This window comes from Hesperophylax consimilis, chromosome 17, assembly GCF_061612785.1.
Source record: "Hesperophylax consimilis isolate HC1 chromosome 17, BYU_Hcon_1.0, whole genome shotgun sequence".
Taxonomy (NCBI): domain Eukaryota; kingdom Metazoa; phylum Arthropoda; class Insecta; order Trichoptera; family Limnephilidae; genus Hesperophylax; species Hesperophylax consimilis.
In genome coordinates this window covers 20,435,385-20,450,583 of record NC_142852.1, presented here as the reverse complement: position 1 = coordinate 20,450,583, position 15,199 = coordinate 20,435,385, and positions in this window count along the sequence as shown.

Here is a 15,199-nt window from a genome sequence, read left to right as displayed (position 1 = left end):
ACCTCAGTTGGCGCTAACAAAAAATTGTCCAAAGAAGCGAAGTTAACAGTCCACAATGGAGTGCTGGTAACTATCCTGATGTATGGAAGTGAGGCATGGAACTGGCAGAGGAAAGATGAAAGTAGACTAAAGAACGATGTGGAAGCGTGATGGATAAGATTAAGAAAAGGATGCTTAAATGGTTTAGGCAATGTAGGTCGATGCGCGAAAGAGAATGATTCAAGTCAGGGACGCCTGAGGAAAACATGACACGATGAAGTTAATTAAATACTATTCGAATGTCACCAGAGAATTATAAAAGAATAGGTTAAGTTAAGTTAGGTTACCTAAGTTAGGTAAGGTTTGTTAAAAAAATCTTGGAAGCGGAAATTAACCCACTTCCCGATATCTGATCGAGCTGAAATTCTGCAAAAAGACTCGTTGTCGATGAAAATGCATTATATTTTGATAGCAATCACCACAATACGCAGACATTTAAGAAGATATTGCAGCACTTAGGTAATAATATACGAAATAAATGTTGGCAATACCCGATCGGCACTTGGCTAGGTTGTTAGCGCCATTGAGTCCAGTCCCTTTGAAGGAAGGTACAATTAAAACTTTTTTAAATGTCTTCAAAGAGATTTTGAAACATATAGTAAAAACAATTTTTTACTTTGTTTTTAATGGGTTAATCTTTCAGAATGCTGTGTGCAGTGTCTTTTTGGAGGAAAGAGTGAAGAGACCCATGTGTTGTACGAGGGAGGAAACACAGAAGTCGGCAAATCATTCTGCAGCCGAGCTTTTGAACTGTGAGAACGAACCGTTCTCACGTGACATGTTGGACACGCGTTTGACATGATTCGACACCAGAATCAGTGACGCTAGTTCCTCAAATCATCTTGAATTGAAATACCAGTAGAACAAGGACAAAGTTCCTACCTAAATTCATTGTTTTGTCATGGATTTGTGCCAAGTCAAGTTGATTTTAATTCAAAAATTATTATTGACAATATAATAGGAACAACGAACGCACCTATTCATATAATTATATGGAATTATCTTTATATAGAATCTAGTTCAAGAACTTTAATACAATTATTTTTATAAATACACCCATTAATTATGTTTTTATTACAAAATAACTGTTGCGATAGATGCTTTTAACAGGCGTGGCTGTTATTGACTCAGGCCGTACCGGGGAGATATAATTTTAAAGTATTTTTTATTTAGTTATAAAATTTAAAGCGATGCACTACGTCGTGTAGTATTTGAAATTGAGCCGCTATCAATAACAACCCTTACGTAGAATAGATGGCGATAAGGTTTAAATTCCCGCTTAACACCATCCGCCTGTTTTGATTTATGCAAGAAAAAAACGTGGCCAAAAAGTGCCTTTTATTTTATTTTGTGGATGTTCAGGCATAAATATTTAATTTTTTTTCGATCATTTTATAAATAACTTAATTTGCCACATTATACAAAAAAAAAATAACTGAAAATAGGTTCGTAAGTAGGAGATTTTGAACTTTAAAGCAGTTTTCATAGGCCTTTACATAATTTTTTTTTGGGCTTATAAAAAGACTTATATGAAAAATACTGGATTATTTCAAAGGCCAAGATGTATTCTACTCGCAGTATTTAATTAAAGCATCTGAAACATTTCTATGCGACCAAATTTTCAAACCAAAAACACATGATTTTGCATTATTACGTATTGCATCGCCCTAATTGGACATCTCTTTCCGGTGCAAAGATATTGCGTTAAGTATTCCTCAGACGTCCCCGACATTTTCCATCATTCAAACGACCCTCGAAACACTTCTTGCACTAATAAGAACAAACTGTGAACTGTGTATACGTCGGCTGAATTCTTCCATATTAAGATTAGTGGCAAAGGTAGATTTGATAATATTTATTTTAAAATCCTGGATTTTTTATGAAATTACCTTAAAAAGTTTACAAATTCTTTGTTATTACACTTAAAAAAAATGACAGGTGTTTCGAAGAATTTGACCAATTCTTCAAAAAGCAAAGTTAATTATCAAATTCTGTGAAAGATTTTATCAAGTTCTGTTAACATTATTATTCCAGTTCTGTCAAGCAACTAGCCTATATTGATATTAGTTATTAGTTAGTTACACTGTTTAAGAGGAAGCAACAAGCCAAAAATGTGTATATTCTTGGTATACCTTATATTGTAGGTAATAGGCATTCAAATCGCTTGACAAACGGAGTCTAGAAACGTTCGATTGCAAGCAAAAAACTGTTTTTTACTTAATTTGTAAATAATTTTATAAGGAAGCCAAAAATTTAATCAAGTGAAACTGTCAAAGATAATCTTAGCTATAAAACTGTATTTTAAAAAAGTTGTTTTCTTTAAGCGTTTATACATTTCTATTGAAATAATATTTTTATAGTAGTTTGCATTTATATTTTTTATTGAGTCATTTATTTTTTTACTTGGATTTTACTCAAACGAAACGATAGGAAAACCTTCAATTTAACTAAAGCATATTTTTGGTATTCATAATGTACACCAATTCGTTATAAAGATTAATCAAAATAGTGATTTAGCATTAAGCTTCGCCTTACAATTGTAGACTGTTAGTATTGAGCGCAAAATTGAACGTGTCACTTATTATTGTCGTATATATAATAACAGAACATGAATAGGAGCTTCACAGAACCCGAAGAATTGAATGGATATTACTGTCTGAAAAGGTGAGGTTTAAGTTTAGCTCTAAATTTTTATATTTTCACTAGGTACCTTTAATATTAAATTGATTTTTTTCCGACGTTCTTTCAATAGTTGTTAGTGTATTGGGATTCATTTTTGGAATGAAGCATTTTTAAATTTGAGAATCAAAAAAAAATAAATCTATTTTTGATTATGACGTATTTAATTTTTAACACGTCACACTGTGGAATAGGTTAGATTAAGTTATACGGCGATCTGTCGACTTCTGTGTTTCCTGCCTCCTATAACACGGGTCTCTTCAAAACACTTGTTCACTTATTCCTATCCTCAAAAATACCCTTTTCGTGTACGAGGGGTAAGGCTTTCGTCTAGCAATCCGGAGGTCACAGATTCAAATCCCGGCGTGAGCAACTAAATTTTATTTGTGTTATTTCATAATTTATGTATTTAAAATAACATATTTGCGGTTCCCTGATGCAAGACCACAAATCAATTGAAATTTCACTTGAAATTGCTTCAGCTGTGTTTGATGATCAGATCTGATTAGCCAGATACTTTTCCCACCTTCCTCCTCTTCATCCCAATCTCCTTCCCCTCCCTACTATCATCAGCCTCATCACGTACCCCATTTGAGGATGTTATAGTCTCACGGGTTCTAGACGGTTGACCGTATTCACATTAAAAAAACACACACAACACTGCGATATAGATTTCTTTAGGTTAGTTTAGTATATTAAATTACATTTAGTATTTTTTTTTCATCACTGACTTTTCTTTTGTAATGCAAAAATAATTTTAAAAATGCATTTAAAACACACCTTTAAAATTGTTTGTTTTGAACGCGTAAAACTGTGACTTACTGCAGGTCAACTCTATGAGGCCAACTACACAATACTGACGGATAAAACTGGGTCACCAGTGAAAGTGAGATTTTATCTCGTAGGTGGTATTGCAGCCTCCGTTAAGTCATCAGGTCTTAACTGGGTCAACAGGCCTCAGGTGTTATTAGATGTTGAGTCATTAATAAAGCTACCAGTCCACAATGGAGTAGTGGTAACAACACTGGTGCGTGACAGTGAGGCGTGACCTTACAGAAGATATGAAAGACATAGAAGATCCACTCGAGTGATTTTTGGCATGTATTGCCGCGTCTGTTTGTTTGTGCGCTCAGTTCTTCTAAACTACGTAACGGATTTTGATAAAATTTTCACCATCATTTAGAATTTTTTTTCCGGAACGTTTGTATATGTAAAACATGCATATTATATTTTTAGAAAGTAGAGAAAAGTTACTCTGTGCGGTAAATTTGCTGCTATTTTCACTAAAATTGACAGCCTCCGTGGTCGAGGGGTAAGAATCTCGCGGGTTACAGGTTTAAATCCCGGTGTGCGCAAGTTAATTTTATTTGATGAATATGTACTATTTCCATTTGATGTATATCATTTGTTATTCCCCAATTCATTTATCAAAAATAATATGTCCAGGGTTTTCCAATAAGAGGTGTTATTTTGAATAGCCTGTTATTTCGGTAGATGTTACTTTTGAAGCTGTCATTTTTTAACATTTGACAAGTTAAAACTACGTTATTAATAAAAATTGAACGATACACGCTTCAACAACGCATTGAAATTATTAAAATTCACTTGAGTGAATCAAATGCAAATCATCTTGAGTGATGAGGCACATTTCCACCTCGGTGGCTTCGTCAACAAGCAAAATTGTCGCATCTGGGGCTCGGAAAACCCAAGAGTTATTGTTGAAAAGCCTCTCTATCTTCAACGTGTGACTGTTTGGTGCGGTTTATGGTCCGGCGGAGTCATTGGACCTTACTTTTTCGAAAATGAGGCTGGAGCAACAGTTACGGTGAATGGATTGCGCTATCGAGATGATTAATACTTTTTTTATGGCCGGAATTGGATGATATTGACCTGGACAACGTTTACTTTCAACAAGACGGCGCTACGTGCCACACAAGAAACGAAATATTTGCGGCACGTTCCAGAGTTGAAGGTACTCTCAGTATCGCCCTGGTGTAAGACCACCATTCAGAATTACTTTTCAGTTACCAGTTACTTTCCCATCTTCCTCTTTCTCATCTCCTTCCCGTCCTACTACTTTCACCCTCACAACATACCCTAATCGGAGATGCCATTATCTCACTGTCTCCATACCGTTTGGAGCAGTTGGGACTCTTGTGCTATTCTGAATGACAATTTTTTTTTTGATATATTTATTTGTTTACATTTTAATAATAATAAAACAAGTGTTTGAGTATCTTTTTTCTACAGTTTTTTTGAGACTTTTCTCTACATTCTGTAAAAGTAATATGCATGAATTATACAGGGTGTTAATTAGTGCTAATTTCGGTAAATGAATACACATGATTTCTGAAGTAAAAAAGACAAATAACTTTTTTTATTATTCTTTATTTTTGCATTCACCCATTATCTTGACCATATACAATTAACATTTTTCTTATTAACAATATCATCATAAACATAACATAAATAAACCAAACATAACATAAACATAACATAACATACTTAACATAAACGGTACAGAGCTGGTAACAGTAGGTTATCACAAAATTATAAAAATAGGAACCTGTTTATTTAATTAATTGTTTGTATGGGATAATAAACATTGGAATTTCGAAAAATCACTTCCTAAGTTGGCGCACTTTACCTCCGGACACCCTGTATACATATGCCTTTCGGAAGAAATTCTCTTAATGATAATGAAAATCCTATCAAAATCCGTTGCGTAGTTTAGAAGAACTAAGCGCACAAAAAGACAGACGCGGATAGCCACTTTCTTTCATCAACTACTATCTGAAATGTACCTGGCGTTACTAGATCCTTAGGAGATAAACATTTAGCATCACAGACTTTTTTGTAGGCCTTTTTAAGATATACAATTTCGTAGTACATTATTTTGATGTATCTAATAAGGTTTAGCCAGCGTTTGCAATGTAGCGACAGAAAATATATTTTTCGACTGTATTATAAAACATCAACTTTTCTCTACTTTCTATAAATAAAATATAGATGTCTTATATATATAAACCTTTAGAAAGAAATTCTCTAAATGATAGTCTAAACCTTATTAGAATCCGTTGCGTAGTTTAGAAGAACTAAGCGCACAAACAGAGAGTCGCGGATAGCGATAACTTATGATATTTATAGAAGTTGTTCTGTGATTCTGTTTTTCTCATGTATGCGACAATCTAATTCTATTTATATTTCTGATTTCATTATATTATGTAAAACAATATAATTATTGAACGATTTTAATATATGGTTATAAAATTAACATACTATGTCTCTGGTATCCAAATTAACCTCGATTAATTTTTGCTTATTTGAATTTCCTTATTAAACATATCACAGCCCTGTTTTTAATTCTAATTTGTCAAGATTTCCTCCATTGGCTAAACTTAAGGCGAAGCTTAATGCCAAATCACTATTTTGATTAATCTTTACAACGAATTGGTGTACATTATGAATACCAAAAAATATTCTTTAGATATATTGAAGGTTTTCCTATCGTTTCGTTTGAGTAGAATACAAATAAAAATATAAATAACTCAATAAAAAATATAAAATATACATACATTCCTAAAAAAAACATTTTTTTAATAGAAATGTATGAACGCGTAAAGGAAACAACTTTTTAAAAATACAGTTTTATAGCTAAGATTATCTCTGACAGTTTCACTTGATTAACTTTTTTACTTTCTTCTAAAATTATTTACAAAATAAATAGAAACCAGTTTTGTGCTTGAAATCGAATGTTTTTAGACTCCGTTTGTCAAGCGATTTTAATACCTATTACCTACGATATAAGGTATACCAAGAATATACACATTTTTTGGCTTTTAGGATCCTCCTAATATTGTGTAGCAGCAATTTAAATGTGTTTCAACTACTTTTAAAGATGAGATCTGAACTGTTTCTATGTATATAGCTAAAGCCATTTCAAGCAACGATGACCTCGATAGAAAATTTCGTAGTCACGTTAAAAATGAATACAAAGGGAGTTTTATACGATCCTTTTAGAAAAACCCATATGAAAAAAAACTTTGCTAGTAAAGAAGAAATACTATTTTGTGACATTACTAAATTGTAAAAAAATGGGAAATTCTTGAACATAACCATATTTCATTATGTAAAGATTTATCGTTTGCATCTGTCGTTGCCGCAAACAAATCATTTCTCTATCTGCATAGATAAATATGTAGTACAACTAGTAAATAATAATAAACTCGGAATTCCCAATACAGAACAATAATATACGTTTGCAATCAGTAATAAGCAGATGTTATAGTCATATATTATCCGTATATATATAAAAATTTCGTATCACGGTGTTTGTGGTCACACTCCTCCGAAACGGCTTGACCGATTTTTATGAAATTTTTTATGTATAATAATAATAATAATAATAATAATTGGATAATTTGTAGAGCGACGTTTTTGTGAAAAATCACCTCAAGGGCGCTGTACAATTTATTTCCTAGGATCTACATTTGTTATTTAGACCAACTATGCCAGCACGAGGTTCGTCATCCGTTCAGGCATGCGTCTGCCGCCAATATAGCGCTGACATGTGTCTGCTGCCAATAAAGAGCGCCGAAACAACATCCTCAAATAGACAACAAACCTTGGCAGCACCGCTGTGACGCTCGACAAAGACAGAAGATGGAGACTCTGCTGAAGAGTGAAGGGGGAGTTTCGCCGAACCACGACTGGCAGTCCTGTTGAGAAATTGGTGGTGGTTGGGGCGACTGGTGCAGGTCAGGACTTCCACACCCCTTAGCCGACCACCCGGTGGTGCCCTGAAGATAAGTATTGGAAAAAGAGGGATAAAACCCTAAAGAACCTAGGGGAAAGAAGCGTCAGGAGGTCGGAGGCAGGGTGGAGGTTACCCCAGCCCGCACAGTCACCCCTCTGACCACCAACGCTCATCAGGGGTGGCGCAGGTGATTGGCGGAGTCCCCCGGTAAGAAAGAATAATAAGAAGCTCCAGTCGTGCATGCGGGGACGAGGCCCGTTATCCAACCCCTAATGGGGAAAATAAACAAAACAAAACAGACAACGGAGTTCAGTTCTCGCCTGTAAACTCGTTGCTGTTACTAAAAAAAAAAGAAAAGAGAACCGGAAAAAATACATGTAAAAAGAAGAGAAAATAAGAGGAAAAATGAAAAACAATCAATCCAAAAAGTGCCACATAAGGGCAACGGTAAATAGTATATAGCGAAGGAACTGTACCAGCTGCTGCAGGGAGAGAGACTACCCCGTCCACCAACTGTGCCAGCACGAGGCTCGTCATCCGTTCAGGCATGCGTCTGCCGCCAATATAGCGCTGACATGTGTCTGCTGCCAATAAAGAGCGCCGAAACAACATCCTCAAATAGACAACAAACCTTGGCAGCACCGCTGTGACGCTCGACAAAGACAGAAGATGGAGACTCTGCTGCAAGAGTCCTAGGTAGCGAAGGAACTGTACCAGCTGCTGCAGGGAGAGAGACTACCCCGTCCACCAACTGTGCCAGCACGAGGCTCGTCATCCGTTCAGGCATGCGTCTGCCGCCAATATAGCGCTGACATGTGTCTGCTGCCAATAAAGAGCGCCGAAACAACATCCTCAAATAGACAACAAACCTTGGCAGCACCGCTGTGACGCTCGACAAAGACAGAAGATGGAGACTCTGCTGCAAGAGTCCTAGGTAGCGAAGGAACTGTACCAGCTGCTGCAGGGAGAGAGACTACCCCGTCCACCAACTGTGCCAGCACGAGGCTCGTCATCCGTTCAGGCATGCGTCTGCCGCCAATATAGCGCTGACATGTGTCTGCTGCCAATAAAGAGCGCCGAAACAACATCCTCAAATAGACAACAAACCTTGGCAGCACCGCTGTGACGCTCGACAAAGACAGAAGATGGAGACTCTGCTGCAAGAGTCCTAGGTAGCGAAGGAACTGTACCAGCTGCTGCAGGGAGAGAGACTACCCCGTCCACCAACTGTGCCAGCACGAGGCTCGTCATCCGTTCAGGCATGCGTCTGCCGCCAATATAGCGCTGACATGTGTCTGCTGCCAATAAAGAGCGCCGAAACAACATCCTCAAATAGACAACAAACCTTGGCAGCACCGCTGTGACGCTCGACAAAGACAGAAGATGGAGACTCTGCTGCAAGAGTCCTAGGTAGCGAAGGAACTGTACCAGCTGCTGCAGGGAGAGAGACTACCCCGTCCACCAACTGTGCCAGCACGAGGCTCGTCATCCGTTCAGGCATGCGTCTGCCGCCAATATAGCGCTGACATGTGTCTGCTGCCAATAAAGAGCGCCGAAACAACATCCTCAAATAGACAACAAACCTTGGCAGCACCGCTGTGACGCTCGACAAAGACAGAAGATGGAGACTCTGCTGCAAGAGTCCTAGGTAGCGAAGGAACTGTACCAGCTGCTGCAGGGAGAGAGACTACCCCGTCCACCAACTGTGCCAGCACGAGGCTCGTCATCCGTTCAGGCATGCGTCTGCCGCCAATATAGCGCTGACATGTGTCTGCTGCCAATAAAGAGCGCCGAAACAACATCCTCAAATAGACAACAAACCTTGGCAGCACCGCTGTGACGCTCGACAAAGACAGAAGATGGAGACTCTGCTGCAAGAGTCCTAGGTAGCGAAGGAACTGTACCAGCTGCTGCAGGGAGAGAGACTACCCCGTCCACCAACTGTGCCAGCACGAGGCTCGTCATCCGTTCAGGCATGCGTCTGCCGCCAATATAGCGCTGACATGTGTCTGCTGCCAATAAAGAGCGCCGAAACAACATCCTCAAATAGACAACAAACCTTGGCAGCACCGCTGTGACGCTCGACAAAGACAGAAGATGGAGACTCTGCTGCAAGAGTCCTAGGTAGCGAAGGAACTGTACCAGCTGCTGCAGGGAGAGAGACTACCTCGTCCACCAACTGTGCCAGCACGAGGCTCGTCATCCGCTCAGGCATGTGTCCGCCGCTAATATAGCGCTGACATGTGTCTGCTGCCAATAAAGAGCGCCGACACAACATCCTCACATAGATAACAGACCTTGGCAGCACCGCTGTGCAAAATCACCTCATCCTAGTCTACCCTAGTCTCTCCAGTCACCTCCCAGCCTTTCATGCCACCTAGTGCATCCTCTCGACCCTTTCAGACTCCTTCCTGGCTCCAATACCTAAATAAAATCCAGCAAAAAAAAAAAAATAAAAAAAAAAAAAAAAAAATAAAAAATAAAAAATAAAAAATAAAATAAAATAAAATAAATAAAATAAAATTCTTTCTATTGTCGTGATCCGACGATTTCACACCTCTGTCTCAGACCCTTAGGGCTCGCTTATCGCAGGCTATCATAAGCAAAATCTTGAACCAAAGTCAAAGTGAAGTTTATGTGTGTCATCTGTAACAAAATACATAAACAAAAACAGAAAATAAAAACAAAAACTTTAAACAAAATATGGCTTATCTGTCCTCCAGGCAGACATCCTCGGTTGAAAAGGTCCCGTAAATCCCGACACCACTTAACACTTGAGTCAGGTATAAAATCTTCGACTGCACTGAGAATCTTTGTTCTAGGTTCACTTTCAAAATTTAATCGGTTTAAAATGCTATAATAATTGCAAATTCCGGCTAAACGGTAGAAGTTACGCGCATTTCGTGAAATAAGAAGGTAAGCACTATATAAAACACGGATGCTGAACATTTTTCAGCGATCTCTTAGCAAGGGAAACCTTCTGAAAGGATTAAACAAACCGGAGCGGTTAAAACACGTCCGCTCTCATTATAATATCCCGCGTTAGGTATGAGAATAGGTCGTTAAGTATATTTGATACCGCTAGGTGATATTTTTTAGTATTTTTTTATTTGGTATAAAAAAAATACCCATAACCCCAAATTTTCACCCTCCTACCCCCACCCTCCCATTTTTTAATCGCAATTTAAGTATTTTGTATGAACAAATTTAACCGTTGTTCAAATTAAAAAAAAGAACGAAATTATTTATGTTGTTGAATGACAGATGGCGCTACGTCCGCCTCTTCGAACTTTCATCCGCACATGCACAAGTCATTCACGAGAATCGTCGCATCTTTTTGACATTTCATTCAGCATTTATTATGTATCACAACGCAGTGCATTCATTATTTTTTTATTTAACAACCAAAATATTCATAAGAAATCATTTATATGGCAAAACAACGTTTGCCGGATCAAACTTAAACTTAAAATTCTTTAGTTACTTATAAATATTCACTAATACGCCGCTGCAGCGTTGGTATAGCTATACAGTGAGAGGGTCATATACCGTCGCGTCGGGTTGAATTCTTTACTTATAACAATATTCACGCAAGATTTTTTTAGACTGGCACCACTTTGTTCCATATTATTATAAGCATTCATTTAATAAGCCTGAAATATTCATACAATTTTTTTTTCATGCGAGTAATTAATGCCCATAATAATTTGTTATATTTTGTGCTATGCATAAAAATCTTGTCTTACAAACAATTATTTATCATTAAAAAAATACTTTGTTCCATACCTCAATAACACGGTAATTTTCGCATTTCGCGTTTAGTTGCCAACTAAAGTCATTGACCCGGTCTGTTTTGAATTAAATTTGATTATGCGTTCCGTATTCGCTTTAATAAATCGATATTTTAATTTATAATATTCCTGCAAATGGGTATTACTGCTTTTTTTACATTTCATAGCGCGACCGATTCTATATTTGTCAAATTATTATATCTGCATTTACTATGCAGACTTTGCGTGTTGGGAACTCTTTGAAAAAGTAAAAGATTCTTCTTATAATTGTGTCTATTTACGTAAAAAGGTCTGGATTTAGCTACACTGTTCATTACCCGAGGGTTGGTAATTCCCTGTTTCTAGAAGCTTGTTCCCTGTCAATATAATCTCACAAGTACCTGTTATACTCTAGCGACATCTGACGGACTCTGGAGTAAGCTTTATGACTAGCGCCATCTATCGCTTAAATACTCAACCTTATTATATTGTTAAAAAGTCCGCGATCTCCGTCTTAAAACAATAGTAATACGTACCTACTTATGGGGTAAGGGCGGTTCAAAAATCTGTCAGCCACTAATACTGCAGTATTACAGCCGTTATACGCAGTAGGTACGCATGCCTGTGATTATAAGTAACCTTTTCTACTAACCAATTCTTATCCCCCGTTTTATCTATTATGAATGAGACCAATAGAATATATCCTATCAATGACCAATTTCCAAACTTCATGCATGAATTGGTAAAACTTGATATTAAATTGCCTACCAGTATACCCTGCCTTCTTAGTCTAAACACTCCTGAAATTTACCATTTGTTGGCAAAATTTATTTATAAAAATGCCTTATTATCTGACCACAATAATAAATATAAACAATTTTTTTTTATTTCATTTGTATTCATTTGTTCAGGTTCCTATTTTCATCTATTTTTACTAATCCCAACCCAGCATATTTTGACTGATTTAAAACACTATTCTCTATGCATTTGTATATTTTTATTGATTATTTTATTGTATTTGTTTACATTTATTTCATAGTAATGTTTTTTAAAAATATAATGCTTCTAATTTTGGAAAAATCTGTCCTTTTAAATAACAAAAAAAACCCAGTACTATTGTGCACAGGTTCTTATTTTTTTTAAATTTTCTAATTACATACTATTACCAGCTCTGTATTGTTTTTGTTAAGTTATGTTTATGTTATACCTATGTTATGTTTATGGTAGGTTTATGTTTATGATATGTTATGTTATGATATGTTTATGTTATGTTCATGGTATGTTTGTGTTATGTTTATCTTTATGTTTTATAATCACATTTGTTTACTCTCGTATGCTGTGTTTGTTTATAAGATTTCCAACTTCATAGTTATGTTTAAAAAAAAAAAAACGCTACTAATTTTAGAAAAATCTTTGGTTAAATAACGAAAAGCGCCCACTTATATTGTACACAGGTTCCTATTTTTATAATTTTGTGATGTTAAGCTCTGCACCGTTTATGTTATGTATGTTATGTTTATGTTATGTTATGTTTATGTTATGTTATGTTTATGGTATGTTTGGTTTATTTATGTTACGTTTTGTTATGTTTATGATGTGTAATCAATTTTATTCTGTAATATGTTGTATTTATAAGAAAAATGTCAATTGTGTATGACCAAGATCACCCCTAATGGGTGAAAGCCAAAATAAAGAATAATAAAAAAATAGAATATTATACATCAATAATCGTTATAATGGTTTTATCAATATTTTAAAAATAGCGTGAGATTTAAGAAGTGATGTAAAAGATGAAAAAAGAGACGATTAGGTGGTTTGGGTTTTAGAGAGAATTATTGAAGGAAGAGTAATAGAGATCGTCATGAGTTATGAGTTAAGCTATCAGCACTACAAATAATAGCGTTGAGTTCCAGGACACCATGTACATCATTCAGAAACGTTGCACGAAATGGCTTTAGCTATTATTATTTTTTTGATAAATTAATGTTTTAAAGACAAGATTTTATTTATGCATAGCACAAAGGATAACAATTATTTTTATAAGCAATAATTGTTCGCCTGAAACACTCATCCACATTGAAAAAATCTCCTGATAAAAAATACATGACGCCAACGGGACGTTGTCCCGTTGGCGTCATGTATTTTTTATCAGGAGATTTTTTCAATGTGGATGAGTGTTTCAGGCGAACAATTATTGCTTATAAAAATAATGGCTTTAGCTATATTTAGTGAACAAATATGAATGACCAGGTACTTCCACACTTTACTCTGCATTTCCCCCTCCACTAATTTTGGTCTCGCAAAATACATAACCTCAACTAATGCCGTTCTTAATACTGGCTTTTTTCAGTTGGGAATCGATCAATTAATTATTGTAATCGACAAAATATGCGGAGTTGAAATGTTGCATGAAATGGCTTTAGCCGTGTTTAGTTGTCACTGATTACATTCTATGAATACTTAAGGTAGTTACTTACCATATTTTAAACATATATTAAATCTATTTCAAACAAAGTTTCAATTCCGAATGGCGGTTTTTTTACTAGGGTGATACTGAGAGTACCTTCCACTGTGGAACATGGCGCAAAATTTACTAAATAATATATTATTTTTAATGAATTAATAGCGAAATAACAAAAATTAATTAAATGAAATTGGTCCAAGCAGGATTTGAACCCGCGGCATCTGGATTCTCACCTGTTTTCATTTCAATATAGTCACAATATAATAAGTAACTACCTATAATAACTATTTAAAAAAAATTGTATTGGGATTCTGAACATTGTTTGAAATTGGGTTAGTGGTGTTTTCTAACCTTACTCTTCCCCATCTTGAGATTGCCTCTCCTTCTTTGTAAATGTTAATAAAATGTAATTAGACGTTCGTAAACTTTGATGTGCAAATAAATGGCTTAAATAAAATTAATAAATCAAATAAATTGAAAATTAAATAATCTGTTTTTGTTTATCGAAGTTCTATTTTGACATTGTTCTGTCAGGTCAATGCTCTATTTTGTCAAAGTTCTGTTTTCAGATTGTTCTGTTTTGTCAAAATTCTGATATGTCGGTCTTCTGTTTTGTAAATGTCGTGTTTGATCTAGTTTTATTTTGTTAATTTGTGTTACTTTGTAATGTTGTGTTTTGTATTGTTAATGTTCTCTTTTGTCAGTGTTCTATTTTGCTGTGACAAATAGTGTTTTGTAGTGACAAATATTGATTCTGTAGTGTAAATTATGTGTTTTGTCAAGTTCTGTTTTGTCACTGTTCTTCAATGTAATTGTTGTGTTTTATCAATTTGTGTTCTGTTTTGTCGATATCCGTTTTGTCAATGTTCTGTTTTGTATATGTTGTGTTTGATCAAGCTTTGTTTTGTTAATGTTCTGTTATTTCACTGTTTTACTTTGTAAATGTCGTGTTTTGACAAGAGTTCTGTTATGTTTTGTCGGTGGTCTATTTCGTCGGTGTTCTGTTTTGTCACTGTTCTGTTTTATAAATTTGGTATTTGGTCAAGTTCTGTTTTGTCACTGTTCTTCAATGTAATTGTTGTATTTTATCAAGTTCTGTTCGGTTTTCTCGATATCCGTTTTGTCAATGTTCTGTTTTGTAAATGTAGTATTTGATCAAGTTCTGTTTTGTTAATGTTCTGTTATGTCACTGTTTTACTTTGTAAATATCGTGTTTTGTCAAGAGTTCTGTTATGTTTGGCAATGATTTATTTTGTCGGTGTTCTGTTTTGTCAATATTCTGTATAGTAAATTTTGTGTTATGTCATGTTCTGTTCTGTTTTGACGATATCCATTTTGTCAATGTTCCATTTACTAAATGTTCTTTTTTGTCACTGTTAATTTTTGTAAATGTTATTTTTTGTAAAGTTTTGTATTGTCCATGTTCTATTTTGTAAATGTTATGTTAATCTGTTTTGTCATTGAACTTCTCATTCGTGTATATGTATATAT